The sequence below is a fragment of the Somniosus microcephalus genome, chromosome 3 (genome assembly GCF_052327205.1).
Source record: "Somniosus microcephalus isolate GS21.2 chromosome 3, FLI_Smic_1.0, whole genome shotgun sequence".
Classification (NCBI taxonomy): Eukaryota; Metazoa; Chordata; class Chondrichthyes; order Squaliformes; family Somniosidae; genus Somniosus; species Somniosus microcephalus.
In genome coordinates this window covers 376,685,761-376,705,820 of record NC_140989.1, presented here as the reverse complement: position 1 = coordinate 376,705,820, position 20,060 = coordinate 376,685,761, and the positions used below count along the sequence as shown (strand labels likewise).

General features: G+C 45.5%; 1 protein-coding gene across 2 annotated transcripts in view; it reads right to left on the bottom strand.

The window, feature by feature from the left end:
- The window catches only part of LOC147122456 (netrin-G1-like), a 78,664-nt gene that overhangs the window by 56,849 nt on the left and 1,755 nt on the right, over nucleotides 1-20,060 (bottom strand). The gene's annotated exons all lie outside the window — the stretch shown is intronic.

Here is a 20,060-nt window from a genome sequence, read left to right as displayed (position 1 = left end):
CCACTGGAGATATTGGACAGGGTTCAGACACAATTGGACATATTCCCCACTGGAGATACTGGACAGGGTTCAGACACAATTGGACATATTCCCCACTGGAGATATTGGACAGGATTCAGAGACACAATTGGACATATTCCCCACTGGAGATATTGGGCAGGGTTCAGAGACACAATTGGACATATTCCCTACTGGAGATATTGGACAGGGTTCAGACACAATTGGACATATTCCCCACTGGAGATATTGGACAGGGTTCAGACACAATTGGACATATTCCCCACTGGAGATATTGGGCAGGGTTCAGAGACACAATAGGACATATTCCCTACTGGCGATATTGGACAGGGTTCAGACACAATTGGACATATTCCCCACTGCAGATATTGGACAGGGTTCAGACACACAATTGGACATATTCCCCACTGGAGATATTGGACAGGGTTCAGAGACACAATTGGACATATTCCCCACTGGAGATATTGGATAGGGTTCAGACACAATTGGACATATTCCCCAATGGAGATATTGGACAGGGTTCAGACACAATTGGACATATTCCCCACTGGAGATATTGGACAGTGTTCAGACACAATTGGACATATTCCCCACTGGAGATATTGGACAGGGTTCAGACACAATTGGACATATTCCCCACTGGAGATATTGGACAGGAATCAGAAAAAATTGGACATATTCCCCACTGGAGATATTGGACAGGGTTCAGAGACACAATTGGACATATTCCCCACTGGAGATATTGGACAGGGTTCAGAGACACAATTGGCGATATTCCCCACTGGAGATATTGGACAGGGTTCAGAGACACAATTGGACATATTCCCCACTGGAGATATTGGACAGGGTTCAGAGACACAATTGGACATATTCCCCACTGGAGATATTGGACAGGGCTCAGACACAATTGGACATATTCCACATTGGAGATATTGGACACGGTTCAGAGATACAATTGGACATATTCCTCACTGGAGATATTGGACATAGTTCAGACACATAATTTGACATATTCTCCACTGGAGATTTTGGTCAGGGTTCAGAGACACAATTGGACATATTCCCCACTGGAGATATTAGACAGGGTTCAGAGACACAATTGCACATATTCCCCACTGGAGATATTGGGCAGGGTTCAGAGACACAATTGGACATATTCCACATTGGAGATATTGGAGACGGTTCAGAGATACAATTGGACATATTCCTCACTGGAGATATCGGACATAGTTCAGACACATAATTTGACATATTATCCACTGGAGATTTTGGTCAGGGTTCAGAGACACAATTGGACATATTCCCCACTGGAGATATGAGACAGGGTTCAGAGACACAATTGGACATATTCCCCACTGGAGATATTGGGCATGGTTCAGAGACACAATTGAACATATTCCCCACTGGAGATATTGGACAGGGTTCAGACACAATTGGACATATTCCCCACTGGAGATATTGGGCAGGGTTCAGACACAATTGGACATATTCCCCACTGGAGATATTGGACAGCGTTCAGACACAATTGGACATATTTCCCACTGGAGATATTGGACAGGGTTCAGAGACACAATTGGACATATTCCCCACTGAAGATATTGGACAGGGTTCAGAGACACAATTGGACATATTCCCCACTGGAGATATTGGACAGGGTTCAGACACAATTGGACATATTCCCCACTGCAGATATTGGACAGGGTTCAGACACACAATTGGACATATTCCCCACTGGAGATATTGGACAGGGTTCAGACACACAATGGGACATATTCCCCACTGGAGATATTGGACAGGGTTCAGACACACAATGCGACATATTCCCCAATGGAGATATTGGACAGGGTTCAGAGACACAATTGGACATATTCCCCACTGCAGATATTGGACAGGGTTCAGACACACAATTGGAAATATTCCCCACTGCAGATATTGGACAGGGTTCAGAGACACAATTGGACATATTCCCCACTGGAGATATTGGACAGGGTGCAGACACACAATTGGACATATTCCCCACTGGAGATATTGGACAGGGTTCAGACACAATTGGACATATTTCCCACTGGAGATATTGGACAGGGTTCAGAGACACAATTGGACATATTCCCCACTGGAGATAATGGAGAGGGTTCAGACACAATTGGACATATTCCCCACTGGAGATATTGGACAGGGCTCAGACACAATTGGACATATTCCACATTGGAGATATTGGACGGGGTTCAGAGACACAATTGGACATATTCCCCACTGGAGATATTGGACAGGGTTCAGAGACACAATTGGACATATTCCACACTGGAGATATTGGACAGGGTTCAGAGATACAACTGGACATATTCCCCACTGGAGATATTGGAAAGGGTTCAGACACAATTGGACATATTCCCCACTGGAGATATTGGACAGAGTTCAGAGACACAATTGGACATATTCCCCACTGGAGATATTGGACAGGGTTCAGACACAATTGGACATATTCCCCACTGGAGATATTGAACAGGGTTCTGAGACAATTGGACATATTCCCCACTGGAGATTTTGGACAGGGTTCAGACACAATTGGACATATTCCCCACTGGAGATATTAGACAGGGTTCCGACACAATTGGACATAGTCCCCACTGGAGATATTGGACAGGGTTCAGAGACACAATTGGACATTCTCTTCACTGGAAATATTGGACATAGTTCAGACACACAATTGGACATACTCAACACTGGAGATATTGGACAGGGTTCAGAGACACAATTGGACATATTCCCCACTGGAGATATTGGACAGGGTTCAGACACAATTGGACATATTCCCCACTGGAGATATTGGACAGGGTTCAGACACAATTGGACATATTCCCCACTGGAGATATTGGACAGGATTCAGAGACACAATTGGACATATTCCCCACTGGAGATATTGGGCAGGGTTCAGAGACACAATTGGACATATTGCCTACTGGAGATATTGGACAGGGTTCAGACACAATTGGACATATTCCCCACTGGAGATATTGGACAGGGTTCAGACACAATTGGACATATTCCCCACTGGAGATATTGGGCAGGGTTCAGAGAAACAATTGGACATATTCCCTACTGGAGATATTGGACAGGGTTCCGACACAATTGGACATATTCCCCACTGGAGATATTGGACAGGGTTCAGACACAATTGGACATATTCCTCACTGGAGATATTGGACAGGGTTCGGACACACCATTGGACATATTCCCCACTGGAGATATTGGACAGGGTTCAGAGACACAATTGGACATATTCCCCACTGGAGATATTGGACAGGGTTCAGAGACACAATTGGACATATTCCCCACTGGAGATATTGGACAGGGTTCTGAGACAATTGGACATATTCCCCACTGGAGATTTTGGACAGGGTTCAGACACAATTGGACATATTCCCCACTGGAGATATTGGACAGGGTTCAGAAACAATTGGACATATTCCCCACTGGAGATATTGGACAGGGTTCAGAGACACAATTGGACATATTCCCCACTGGAGATATTGGACAGGGTTCAGAGACACAATTGGACATATTCCCCACTGGAGATATTGGACAGGGTTCAGAGACACAATTGGACATATTCCCCACTGGAGATATTGGACAGGGTTCAGAGACACAATTGGACATATTCCCCACTGGAGATATTGGACAGGGTTCAGAGACACAATTGGACATATTCCCCACTGGAGATATTGGACAGGGTTCAGAGACACAATTGGACATATTCCCCACTGGAGATATTGGACAGGGTTCAGAGACACAATTGGACATATTCCCCACTGGAGATATTGGACAGGGCTCAGACACAATTGGACATATTCCACATTGGAGATATTGGACACGGTTCAGAGATACAATTGGACATATTCCCCACTGGAGATATTGGACAGGGTTCAGAGACACAATTGGACATATTCCCCACTGGAGATATTGGACAGGCTTCAGAGACACAATTGGACATTCTCTTCACTGGAGATATTGGACAGGGTTCAGACACAGTTGGACATATTCCCCACTGGATATATTGGACAGGGTTCAGACACAATTGGACATATTCCCCACTGGATATATTGGACAGGGTTCAGACACAATTGGACATATTCCCCACTGGAGATATTGGACAGGGTTCAGACACAATTGGACATATTCCCCACTGGAGATATTGGGCAGGGTTCAGAGACACAATTGGACATAATCCCCACTGGAGATATTGGACAGGGTTCAGAGACAAAATTGGACATATTCCCCACTGGAGACATTGGGCAGGGTTCAGAGACACAATTGGACATATTCCCCACTGGAGATATTGGCCAGGGTTCAGAGACACAATTGGACATATTCCCCACTGGAGATATTGGACAGGGTTCAGACACAATTGGACATATTCCCCACTGGAGATATTGGACAGGGTTCAGAGACACAATTGAACATATTCTCCACTGGAGATATTGGACAGGGTTCAGAGACACAATTGGACATATTCCCCACTGGAGATATTGGACAGGGTTCAGACACAATTGGACATATTCCCCACTGGAGATATTGGGCAGGGTTCAGACACAATTGGACATATTCCCCACTGGAGATATTGGACAGGGTTCAGACACAATTGGACATATTCCCCACTGGAGGTATTGGACAGGGTTCAGAGACACAATGGGACATAGTCCCCACTGGAGATATTGGACAGGGTTCAGAGACACAATTGGACATATTCCCCACTGGAGATATTGGACAGGGTTCAGAGACACAATTGAACATATTCCCCACTGGAGATATTGGAAAGGGTTCAGACACAATTGGACATATTCCCCACTGGAGATATTGGACAGGGTTCAGACACAATTGGACATATTCCCCACTGCAGATATTGGACAGGGTTCAGACACACAATTGGACATATTCCCCACTGGAGATATTGGACAGGGTTCAGACACACAATGGGACATATTCCCCACTGGAGATATTGGACAGGGTTCAGACACACAATGGGACATATTCCCCACTGGAGATATTGGACAGGGTTCAGAGACACAATTGGACATATTCCCCACTGCAGATATTGGGCAGGGTTCAGACACACAATTGGACATATTCCCCAGTGCAGATATTGGACAGGGTTCAGAGACACAATTGGACATATTCCCCACTGGAGATATTGGACAGGGTTCAGACACACAATTGGACATATTCCCCACTGGAGATATTGGAGATGGTTCAGACACAATTGGACATATTCCCCACTGGAGATATTGGACAGGGCTCAGACACAATTGGACATATTCCACATTGGAGATATTGGACGGGGTTCAGAGACACAATTGGACATATTCCACACTGGAGATATTGGACAGGGTTCAGAGATACAACTGGACATATTCCCCACTGGAGATATTGGAAAGGGTTCAGACACAATTGGACATATTCCCCACTGGAGATATTGGACCGGGTTCAGACACAATTGGACATATTCCCCACTGGAGATATTGGACAGAGTTCAGAGACACAATTGGACATATTCCCCACTGGAGATATTGGACAGGGTTCAGACACAATTGGAAATTTTCCCCACTGGAGATATTGGACAGGGTTCAGAGACAATTGGACATATTCCCCACTGGAGATATTGGACAGGGTTCAGACACAATTGGACATATTCCCCACTGGAGATATTAGACAGGGTTCAGACACAATTGGACATAGTCTCCACTGGAGATATTGGACAGGGTTCAGAGACACAATTGGACATTCTCTTCACTGGAAATATTGGACATAGTTCAGACACACAATTGGACATATTCCCCACTGGAGATATTGGACAGGGTTCAGAGACACAATTGGACATATTCCCCACTGGAGATATTAGACAGGGTTCAGAGACACAATTGGACATATTCCCCACTGGAGATATTGGGCAGGGTTCAGAGACACAATTGAACATATTCTCCACTGGAGATATTGGACAGGGTTCAGAGACACAATTGGACATATTCCCCACTGGAGATATTGGACAGGGTTCAGACACAATTGGACATATTCCCCACTGGAGATATTGGGCAGGGTTCAGACACAATTGGACATATTCCCCACTGGAGATATTGGACAGGGTTCAGACACAATTGGACATATTCCCCACTGGAGATATTGGACAGGGTTCAGAGACACAATGGGACATATTCCCCACTGGAGATATTGGACAGGGTTCAGAGACACAATTGGACATATTCCACACTGGAGATATTGGACGGTGTTCAGAGACACAATTGGACATATTCCACACTGGAGATATTGGAAAGGGTTCAGACACATTGGACATATTCCCCACTGGAGATATTGGACAGAGTTCAGAGACACAATTGGACATATTCCCCACTGGAGATATTGGCCAAGGTTCAGACACAATTGGACATATTCCCCACTGGAGATATTGGACAGGGTTCAGAAACAATTGGACATATTCCCCACTGGAGATATTGGACAGGGTTCAGAGACAATTGGACATATTCCCCACTGGAGATATTGGACAGGGTTCAGAGACACAATTGGACATATTCCCCACTGGAGATATTGGACAGGGTTCAGACACAATTGGACATATTCCCCACTGGAGATATTGGACAGGGTTCAGACACAATTGGACATATTCCCCACTGGAGATATTAGACAGGGTTCAGACACAATTGGACATATTCCCCACTGGAGATATTAGACAGCGTTCAGACACAATTGGACATGTTCCCCACTGGAGATATTGGACAGGGTTCAGACACAATTGGACATATTCCCCACCGGAGATATTAGACAGGGTTCAGACACAATTGGACATATTCCCCACTGGAGATATTGGACAGGCTTCAGAGACACAATTGGACATTCTCTTCACTGGAGATATTGGACAGGGTTCAGACACAATTGGACATATTCCCCACTGGATACATTGGATAGGGTTCAGACACAATTGGACATATTCCCCACTGGAGATATTGGACAGGGTTCAGACACAATTGGACATATTCCCCACTGGAGATATTGGGCAGGGTTCAGAGACACAATTGGACATATTCCCCACTGGAGATATTGGACAGGGTTCAGAGACACAATTGGACATATTCCCCACTGGAGATATTGGGCAGGGTTCAGAGACACAGTTGGACATATTCCCCACTGGAGATATTGGACAGGGTTCAGAGACACAATTGGACATATTCCCCACTGGAGATATTGGACAGGGTTCAGACACAATTGGACATATTCCCCACTGGAGATATTGGACAGGGTTCAGAGACACAATTGAACATATTCTCCACTGGAGATATTGGACAGGGTTCAGACACAATTGGACATATTCCCCACTGGAGATATTGGACATAGTTCAGACACATAATTTGACATATTCTCCACTGGAGATTTTGGTCAGGGTTCAGAGACAGAATTGGACATATTCCCCACTGGAGATATTAGACAGGGTTCAGAGACACAATTGGACATATTCCCCACTGGAGATATTGGGCAGGGTTCAGAGACACAATTGGACATATTCCCCACTGGAGATATTGGACAGGGCTCAGACACAATTGGACATATTCCACATTGGAGATATTGGACACGGTTCAGAGATACAATTGGACATATTCCTCACTGGAGATATTGGACATAGTTCAGACACATAATTTGACATATTCCCCACTGGAGATTTTGGTCAGGGTTCAGAGCCACAATTGGACATATTCCCCACTGGAGATATGAGACAGGGTTCAGAGACACAATTGGACATATTCCCCACTGGAGATATTGGGCAGGGTTCAGAGACACAATTGAACATATTCTCCACTGGAGATATTGGACAGGGTTCAGAGACACAATTGGACATATTCCCCACTGGAGATATTGGACAGGGTTCAGACACAATTGGACATATTCCCCACTGGAGATATTGGGCAGGGTTCAGACACAATTGGACATATTCCCCACTGGAGATATTGGACAGCGTTCAGACACAATTGGACATATTTCCCACTGGAGATATTGGACAGGGTTCAGAGACACAATTGGACATATTCCCCACTGAAGATATTGGACAGGGTTCAGAGACACAATTGGACATATTCCCCACTGGAGATATTGGACAGGGTTCAGACACAATTGGACATATTCCCCACTGCAGATATTGGACAGGGTTCAGACACACAATTGGACATATTCCCCACTGGAGATATTGGACAGGGTTCAGACACACAATGGGACATATTCCCCACTGGAGATATTGGACAGGGTTCAGACACACAATGCGACATATTCCCCAAAGGAGATATTGGACAGGGTTCAGAGACACAATTGGACATATTCCCCACTGCAGATATTGGACAGGGTTCAGACACACAATTGGACATATTCCCCACTGCAGATATTGGACAGGGTTCAGAGACACAATTGGACATATTCCCCACTGGAGATATTGGACAGGGTTCAGACACACAATTGGACATATTCCCCACTGGAGATATTGGACAGGGTTCAGACACAATTGGACATATTTCCCACTGGAGATATTGGACAGGGTTCAGAGACACAATTGGACATATTCCCCACTGGAGATAATGGAGAGGGTTCAGACACAATTGGACATATTCCCCACTGGAGATATTGGACAGGGCTCAGACACAATTGGACATATTCCACATTGGAGATATTGGACGGGGTTCAGAGACACAATTGGACATATTCCACACTGGAGATATTGGACAGGGTTCAGAGATACAACTGGACATATTCCCCACTGGAGATATTGGAAAGGGTTCAGACACAATTGGACATATTCCCCACTGGAGATATTGGACCGGGTTCAGACACAATTGGACATATTCCCCACTGGAGATATTGGACAGAGTTCAGAGACACAATTGGACATATTCCCCACTGGAGATATTGGACAGGGTTCAGACACGTTCAGACACAATTGGACATATTCCCCACTGGAGATATTGGACACGGTTCAGAGATACAATTGGACATATTCCCCACTGGAGATATTGGACACGGTTCAGAGACACAATTGGACATATTCCCCACTGGAGATATTGGACAGGGTTCAGAGACACAATTGGACATATTCCCCACTGGAGATATTGGACAGGGTTCAGAGACACAATTGGACATATTCCCCACTGGAGATATTGGACACGGTTCAGAGATACAATTGGACATATTCCCCACTGGAGATATTGGACAGGGTTCAGAGACACAATTGGACATATTCCCCACTGGAGATATTGGACAGGCTTCAGAGACACAATTGGACATTCTCTTCACTGGAGATATTGGACAGGGTTCAGACACAGTTGGACATATTCCCCACTGGATATATTGGACAGGGTTCAGACACAATTGGAAAATATTCCCCACTGGATATATTGGACAGGGTTCAGACACAATTGGACATATTCCCCACTGGAGATATTGGACAGGGTTCAGACACAATTGGACATATTCCCCACTGGAGATATTGGGCAGGGTTCAGAGACACAATTGGACATAATCCCCACTGGAGATATTGGACAGGGTTCAGAGACACAATTGGACATATTCCCCACTGGAGACATTGGGCAGGGTTCAGAGACACAATTGGACATATTCCCCACTGGAGATATTGGCCAGGGTTCAGAGACACAATTGGACATATTCCCCACTGGAGATATTGGACAGGGTTCAGAGACACAATTGAACATATTCTCCACTGGAGATATTGGACAGGGTTCAGAGACACAATTGGACATATTCCCCACTGGAGATATTGGACAGGGTTCAGATACAATTGGACATATTCCCCACTGGAGATATTGGGCAGGGTTCAGACACAATTGGACATATTCCCCACTGGAGATATTGGACAGGGTTCAGACACAATTGGACATATTCCCCACTGGAGGTATTGGACAGGGTTCAGAGACACAATGGGACATAGTCCCCACTGGAGATATTGGACAGGGTTCAGAGACACAATTGGACATATTCCCCACTGCAGATAATGGACAGGGTTCAGAGGCACAATTGGACATATTCCCCACTGGAGATATTGGACAGGGTTCAGACACAATTGGACATATTCCCCACTGGAGATATTGGACAGGGTTCAGACACAATTGGACATATTCCCCACTGGAGATATTGGACAGGGTTCAGACACACAATGGGACATATTCCCCACTGGAGATATTGGACAGGGTTCAGACACACAATGGGACATATTCCCCACTGGAGATATTGGACAGGGTTCAGAGACACAATTGGACATATTCCCCACTGCAGATATTGGGCAGGGTTCAGACACACAATTGGACATATTCCCCAGTGCAGATATTGGACAGGGTTCAGAGACACAATTGGATATATTCCCCACTGGAGATATTGGACAGGGTTCAGACACACAATTGGACATATTCCCCACTGGAGATATTGGAGATGGTTCAGACACAATTGGACATATTCCCCACTGGAGATATTGGACAGGGCTCAGACACAATTGGACATATTCCACATTGGAGATATTGGACGGGGTTCAGAGACACAATTGGACATATTCCACACTGGAGATATTGGACAGGGTTCAGAGATACAACTGGACATATTCCCCACTGGAGATATTGGAAAGGGTTCAGACACAATTGGACATATTCCCCACTGGAGATATTGGACCGGGTTCAGACACAATTGGACATATTCCCCACTGGAGATATTGGACAGAGTTCAGAGACACAATTGGACATATTCCCCACTGGAGATATTGGACAGGGTTCAGACACAATTGGAAATATTCCCCACTGGAGATATTGGACAGGGTTCAGAGACAATTGGACATATTCCCCACTGGAGATATTGGACAGGGTTCAGACACAATTGGACATAGTCCCCACTGGAGATCTTGGACAGGGTTCAGAGACACAATTGGACATTCTCTTCACTGGAAATATTGGACATAGTTCAGACACACAATTGGACCTATTCCCCACTGGAGATATTGGACAGGGTTCAGAGACACAATTGGACATATTCCCCACTGGAGATATTAGACAGGGTTCAGAGACACAATTGGACATATTCCCCACTGGAGATATTGGGCAGGGTTCAGAGACACAATTGAACATATTCTCCACTGGAGATATTGGACAGGGTTCAGAGACACAATTGGACATATTCCCCACTGGAGATATTGGACAGGGTTCAGACACAATTGGACATATTCCCCACTGGAGATATTGGGCAGGGTTCAGACACAATTGGACATATTCCCCACTGGAGATATTGGACAGGGTTCAGACACAATTGGACATATTCCCCACTGGAGATATTGGACAGGGTTCAGAGACACAATGGGACATATTCCCCACTGGAGATATTGGACAGGGTTCAGAGACACAATTGGACATATTCCCCACTGGAGATATTGGACGGTGTTCAGAGACACAATTGGACATATTCCACACTGGAGATATTGGAAAGGGTTCAGACACATTGGACATATTCCCCACTGGAGATATTGGACAGAGTTCAGAGACACAATTGGACATATTCCCCACTGGAGATATTGGCCAAGGTTCAGACACAATTGGACATATTCCCCACTGGAGATATTGGACAGGGTTCAGAAACAATTGGACATATTCCCCACTGGAGATATTGGACAGGGTTCAGAGACAATTGGACATATTCCCCACTGGAGATATTGGACAGGGTTCAGAGACACAATTGGACATATTCCCCACTGGAGATATTGGACAGGGTTCAGACACAATTGGACATATTCCCCACTGGAGATATTAGACAGGGTTCAGACACAATTGGACATATTCCCCACTGGAGATATTAGACAGCGTTCAGACACAATTGGACATATTCCGCACTGGAGATATTGGACAGGGTTCAGACACAATTGGACATATTCCCCACCGGAGATATTAGACAGGGTTCAGACAGAATTGGACATATTCCCCACTGGAGATGTTGGACAGGCTTCAGAGACACAATTGGACATTCTCTTCACTGGAGATATTGGACAGGGTTCAGACACAATTGGACATATTCCCCACTGGATATATTGGACAGGGTTCAGACACAATTGGACATATTCCCCACTGGAGATATTGGACAGGGTTCAGACACAATTGGACATATTCCCCACTGGAGATATTGGGCAGGGTTCAGAGGCACAATTGGACATATTCCCCACTGGAGATATTGGACAGGGTTCAGAGACACAATTGGACATATTCCCCACTGGAGATATTGGACAGGGTTCAGACACAATTGGACATATTCCCCACTGGAGATATTGGACAGGGTTCAGAGACACAATTGGACATATTCCCCACTGGAGATATTGGACAGGGTTCAGAGACACAATTGGACATATTCCCCACTGGAGATATTAGACAGGGTTCAGACACAATTGGACATAGTCCCCACTGGAGATATTGGACAGGGTTCAGAGACACAATTGGACATTCTCTTCACTGGAAATATTGGACATAGTTCAGACACAAAATTGGACATATTCCCCACTGGAGATATTGGACAGGGTTCAGAGACACAATTGGACATATTCCCCACTGGAGATATTGGGCAGGGTTCAGAGACACAATTGAACATATTCTCCACTGGAGATATTGGACAGGGTTCAGAGACACAATTGGACATATTCCCCACTGGAGATATTGGACAGGGTTCAGACACAATTGGACATATTCCCCACTGGAGATATTGGACAGGGTTCAGACACAATTGGACATATTCCCCACTGGAGATATTGGACAGGGTTCAGAGACACAATGGGACATATTCCCCACTGGAGATATTGGACAGGGTTCAGAGACACAATTGGACATATTCCCCACTGGAGATATTGGACGGTGTTCAGAGACACAATTGGACATATTCCACACTGGAGATATTGGAAAGGGTTCAGACACATTGGACATATTCCCCACTGGAGATATTGGACAGAGTTCAGAGACACAATTGGACATATTCCCCACTGGAGATATTGGCCAAGGTTCAGACACAATTGGACATATTCCCCACTGGAGATATTGGACAGGGTTCAGAAACAATTGGACATATTCCCCACTGGAGATATTGGACAGGGTTCAGAGACAATTGGACATATTCCCCACTGGAGATATTGGACAGGGTTCAGAGACACAATTGGACATATTCCCCACTGGAGATATTGGACAGGGTTCAGACACAATTGGACATATTCCCCACTGGAGATATTGGACAGGGTTCAGACACAATTGGACATATTCCCCACTGGAGATATTAGACAGGGTTCAGACACAATTGGACATATTCCCCACTGGAGATATTAGACAGCGTTCAGACACAATTGGACATATTCCCCACTGGAGATATTGGACAGGGTTCAGACACAATTGGACATATTCCCCACCGGAGATATTAGACAGGGTTCAGACACAATTGGACATATTCCCCACTGGAGATATTGGACAGGCTTCAGAGACACAATTGGACATTCTCTTCACTGGAGATATTGGACAGGGTTCAGACACAATTGGACATATTCCCCACTGGATATATTGGACAGGGTTCAGACACAATTGGACATATTCCCCACTGGAGATATTGGACAGGGTTCAGACACAATTGGACATATTCCCCACTGGAGATATTGGGCAGGGTTCAGAGACACAATTGGACATATTCCCCACTGGAGATATTGGACAGGGTTCAGAGACACAATTGGACATATTCCCCACTGGAGATATTGGGCAGGGTTCAGAGACACAGTTGGACATATTCCCCACTGGAGATATTGGACAGGGTTCAGAGACACAATTGGACATATTCCCCACTGGAGATATTGGACAGAGTTCAGACACAATTGGACATATTCCCCACTGGAGATATTGGACAGGGTTCAGAGACACAATTGAACATATTCTCCACTGGAGCTATTGGACAGGGTTCAGAGACACAATTGGACATATTCCCCACTGGAGATATTGGACAGGGTTCAGACACAATTGGACATATTCCCCACTGGAGATATTGGGCAGGGTTCAGACACAATTGGACATATTCCCCACTGGAGATATTGGACAGGGTTCAGACACAATTGGACATATTCCCCAATGGAGATATTGGACAGGGTTCAGAGACACAATGGGACATATTCCCCACTGGAGATATTGGACAGGGTTCAGAGACACAATTGGACATATTCCCCACTGGAGATATTGGACAGGGTTCAGAGACACAATTGGACATATTCCCCACTGGAGATATTGGACAGGGTTCAGACACAATTGGACATATTCCCCACTGCAGATATTGGACAGGGTTCAGAGACACAATTGGACAGATTCCCCACTGGAGATATTGGACAGGGTTCAGACACACAATTGGACATATTCCCCACTGGAGATATTGGACAGGGTTCAGACACACAATGGGACATTTTCCCCACTGGAGATATTGGACAGGGTTCAGACACACAATGGGACATATTGCCCACTGGAGATATTGGACAGGGTTCAGAGACACAATTGGACATATTCCCCACTGCAGATATTGGACAGGGTTCAGACACACAATTGGACATATTCCCCAGTGCAGATATTGGACAGGGTTCAGAGACACAATTGAACATATTCCCCACTGGAGATATTGGACAGGGTTCAGACACACAATTGGACATATTCCACATTGGAGATATTGGACGGGTTTCAGAGACACAATTGGACATATTCCACACTGGAGATATTGGACAGGGTTCAGTGATACAACTGGACATATTCCCCACTGGAGATATTGGAAAGGGTTCAGACACAATTGGACATATTCCCCACTGGAGATATTGGACCGGGTTCAGACACAATTGGACATATTCCCCACTGGAGATATTGGACAGAGTTCAGAGACACAATTGGACATATTCCCCACTGGAGATATTGGACAGGGTTCAGACACAATTGGACATATTCCCCACTGGAGATATTGGACAGGGTTCAGAGACAATTGGACATATTCCCCACTGGAGATATTGGACAGGGTTCAGACACAATTGGACATATTCCCCACTGGAGATATTAGACTGGGTTCAGACACAATTGGACATAGTCCCCACTGGAGATATTGGACAGGGTTCAGAGACACAATTGGACATTCTCTTCACTGGAAATATTGGACATAGTTCAGACACACAATTGGACATATTCCCCACTGGAGATATTGGACAGGGTTCAGAAACACAATTGGACATATTCCCCACTGGAGATATTGGACAGGGTTCAGACACAATTGGACATATTCCCCACTGGAGATATTGGACAGGGTTCAGACACAATTGGACAAATTCCCCACTGGAGATATTGGACAGGATTCAGAGACACAATTGGACATATTCCCCACTGGAGATATTGGGCAGGGTTCAGAGACACAATTGGACATATTCCCTACTGGAGATATTGGACAGGGTTCAGACACAATTGGACATATTCCCCACTGGAGATATTGGACAGGGTTCAGACACAATTGGACATATTCCCCACTGGAGATATTGGGCAGGGTTCAGAGACACAATTGGGCATATTCCCTACTAGAGATATTGGACAGGGTTCAGACACAATTGGACATATTCCCCACTGCAGATATTGGACAGGGTTCAGACACACAATTGGACATATTCCCCACTGGAGATATTGGACAGGGTTCAGAGACACAATTGGACATATTCCCCACTGGAGATATTGGATAGGGTTCAGACACAATTGGACATATTCCCCAATGGAGATATTGGACAGGGTTCAGGCACAATTGGACATATTCCCCACTGGAGATATTGGACAGTGTTCAGACACAATTGGACATATTCCCCACTGGAGATATTGGACAGGGTTCAGACACAATTGGACATATTCCCCACTGGAGATATTGGACAGGGTTCAGACACAATTGGACATATTCCACACTGGAGATATTGGACAGGGTTCAGAGACAGAATTGGACATATTCCCCACTGGAGATATTGGACAGGGTTCAGAGACACAATTGGACATATTCCCCACTGGAGATATTGGACAGGGTTCAGAGACACAATTGGACATATTCCCCACTGGAGATATTGGACAGGGTTCAGAGACACAATTGGACATATTCCCCACTGGAGATATTGGACAGGGTTCAGAGACAGAATTGGACATATTCCCCACTGGAGATATTGGACAGTGTTCAGAAACAATTGGACATATTCCCCACTGGAGATATTGGACAGGGTTCAGAGACACAATTGGACATATTCCACACTGGAGATATTGGACAGGGTTCAGAGACAGAATTGGACATATTCCCCACTGGAGATATTGGACAGGGTTCAGAGACACAATTGGACATATTCCACACTGGAGATATTGGACAGGGTTCAGAGACACAATTGGACATATTCCCCACTGGAGATATTGGACAGGGTTCAGACACAATTGGACATATTCCCCACTGGAGATATTGGACAGGGTTCAGAGACACAATTGGACATATTCCCCACTGGAGATATTGGACAGGGTTCAGAGACACAATTGGACATATTCCCCACTGGAGATATTGGACAGGGTTCAGAGACAGAATTGGACATATTCCCCACTGGAGATATTGGACAGGGTTCAGAGACACAATTGGACATATTCCCCACTGGAGATATTGGACAGGGTTCAGAGACAGAATTGGACATATTCCCCACTGGAGATATTGGACAGTGTTCAGAAACAATTGGACATATTCCCCACTGGAGATATTGGACAGGGTTCAGAGACACAATTGGACATATTCCACACTGGAGATATTGGACAGGGTTCAGAGACAGAATTGGACATATTCCCCACTGGAGATATTGGACAGGGTTCAGAGACACAATTGGACATATTCCACACTGGAGATATTGGACAGGGTTCAGAGACACAATTGGACATATTCCCCACTGGAGATATTGGACAGGGTTCAGACACAATTGGACATATTCCCCACTGGAGATATTGGACAGGGTTCAGAGACACAATTGGACATATTCCCCACTGGAGATATTGGACAGGGTTCAGAGACACAATTGGACATATTCCATATTGGAGATATTGGACACGGTTCAGAGATACAATTGGACATATTCCTCACTGGAGATATTGGACATAGTTCAGACACATAATTTGACATATTCTCCACTGGAGATTTTGGTCAGGGTTCAGAGACACAATTGGACATATTCCCCACTGGAGATATTAGACAGGGTTCAGAGGCACAATTGGACATATTCCCCACTGGAGATATTGGGCAGGGTTCAGAGACACAATTGAACATATTCTCCACTGGAGATATTGGACAGGGTTCAGAGACACAATTGGACATATTCCCCACTGGAGATATTGGACAGGGTTCAGACACAATTGGACATATTCCCCACTGGAGATATTGGACAGGGTTCAGAGACACAATTGGGCATATTCCCCACTGGAGATAATGGGCAGGGTTCAGACACAATTGGACATAATCCCCACTGGAGATATTGGACAGGGTTCAGACACAATTGGGCATATTCCCCACTGGAGATATTGGACAGGGTTCAGAGACACAATGGGACATATTCCCCACTGGAGATATTGGACAGGGTTCAGAGACACAATTGGACATATTCCCCACTGGAGATATTGGACGGTGTTCAGAGACACAATTGGACATATTCCACACTGGAGATATTGGAAAGGGTTCAGACACATTGGACATATTCCCCACTGGAGATATTGGACAGAGTTCAGAGACACAATTGGACATATTCCCCACTGGAGATATTGGCCAAGGTTCAGACACAATTGGACATATTCCCCACTGGAGATATTGGACAGGGTTCAGAGACAATTGGACATATTCCCCACTGGAGATATTGGACAGGGTTCAGACACAATTGGACATATTCCCCACTGGAGATATTGGACAGGGTTCAGACACAATTGGACATATTCCCCACTGGAGATATTGGACAGGGTTCAGACACAATTGGACATATTCCCCACTGGAGACATTAGACAGGGTTCAGACACAATTGGACATATTCCCCACTGGAGATATTAGACAGCGTTCAGACACAATTGGACAGATTCCCTACTGGAGATATTGGACAGGGTTCAGGCACAATTGGGCATATTCCCCACTGGAGATATTGGACAGGGTTCAGAGACACAATTGGACATTCTCTTCACTGGAGATATTGGACAGGGTTCAGACACAATTGGACATATTCCCCACTGGAGATATTGGACAGGGTTCAGACACAATTGGACATATTCCCCACTGGAGATATTGGACATGGTTCAGACACAATTGGACAGATTCCCCACTGGAGATATTGGACAGGGTTCAGGCACAATTGGGCATATTTCCCACTGGAGATATTGGACAGGGTTCAGAGACACAATTGGACATTCTCTTCACTGGAGATATTGGACAGGGTTCAGACACAATTGGACATATTCCCCACTGGAGATATTGGACAGGGTTTAGACACAGTTGGACATATTCCCCACTGGAGATATTGGGCAGGGTTCAGAGACACAATTGGACATATTCCCCACTGGAGATATTGGGCAGGGTTCAGAGACACAATTGGACATATTCCCCACTGGAGATATTGGACAGGGTTCAGACACAATTGGACATATTCCCCACTGGAGATATTGGACAGGGTTCAGACACAATTGGACATATTCCCCACTGGAGATATTGGACAGGGTTCAGACACAATTGGACATATTCCCCACTGGAGATATTGGACAGGGTTCAGAGACACAATTGGACATATTCCCCACTGGAGATATTGGACAGGGTTCAGACACAGCATCAGGGGCTCCAGGGGGTGTTTATAAACATTCAACCTTCCTCCTCACATCTATTACTGTGTCTAATTTTACAAACACTGCCACCCCTTATGCCGAGATGCTGAGAAAAAGCGAGTTTTGTGTTTTACGTGTTCTGACCTTTGCTGTTCAGTCCAGCAGGGTTACATATCCTCACAGTCTCTCTAAATGCAACTTATCAGATTGTTATTCCGTCTCCATGTCCTCATCATCACCAAGACCGCCGACTTCCACCTCCGTAACATCGCCCGGCCAGCCACCCACCTTGCACCCTCCGGTAGCTCATCCAAAACTCTGCTGCCCATATCCTAACTCACACCAAGTCCCGTCCACCAATCACTCCTGTGCTCGCTGAACTACATTGGCTCCCAGTCCAGTAAAATTGCCCCTCCCTATCTCTGTAACCTCCTCCAGCCCGATAACCCTCCGAGATCTCTGCGCTCCTCCAACTCTGACCTCTGTCCATCCCCCAATTCCTTCGCCCCACCATTGGTGGCCGTGCCTTCAGCTGCCTGGGCCCTAAGCTCTGGAATTCTCTCCCTAAACCACTCCGCCTCTCTACCTCTCTCTCCTCCTTACAGTCCTTCCTTAAAACCGACCTCTGTGACCAAGATTTTGGTTACCTGTCGTAATGTCTCCTTCAGTTCAAGAGGAACGCCCAGCACCACTTTCTCAAGGGGCAACTAGGGATGGGCAGTAAATGCAGGTCTTGCTGACAATTCCCACACACCGAGAATGAATAAAAAAACTCCACCAAGATAATAATCCACAAGGGAGAATCGCCGGACTCCAAACGTTGCTCCGTTTAGGGCCTCGATATTTAAAGTTTGCTTGAAGGATATGTTCAAAAACCACACTGAATAGAATCATAGGATCAAACAGGACAGAAGATGGCCGTTCGGCCCATCGTGCCTGTGCCGGCTCTTTGAAAGAGCTCTCCAATTAGTCCCACTCCCTGCTCTTTCCCCAGAGCCCTGCTAATCTTTCCTTTTCTAGCGTTTCTCCAAGTCCCTTTTGAAAGTTATTAATGAATCTGCTTCCACCGCCCTTTCAGGCAGCGCATTCCAGATCACAACAACTGCGTAAAACAAATTCTCCTCA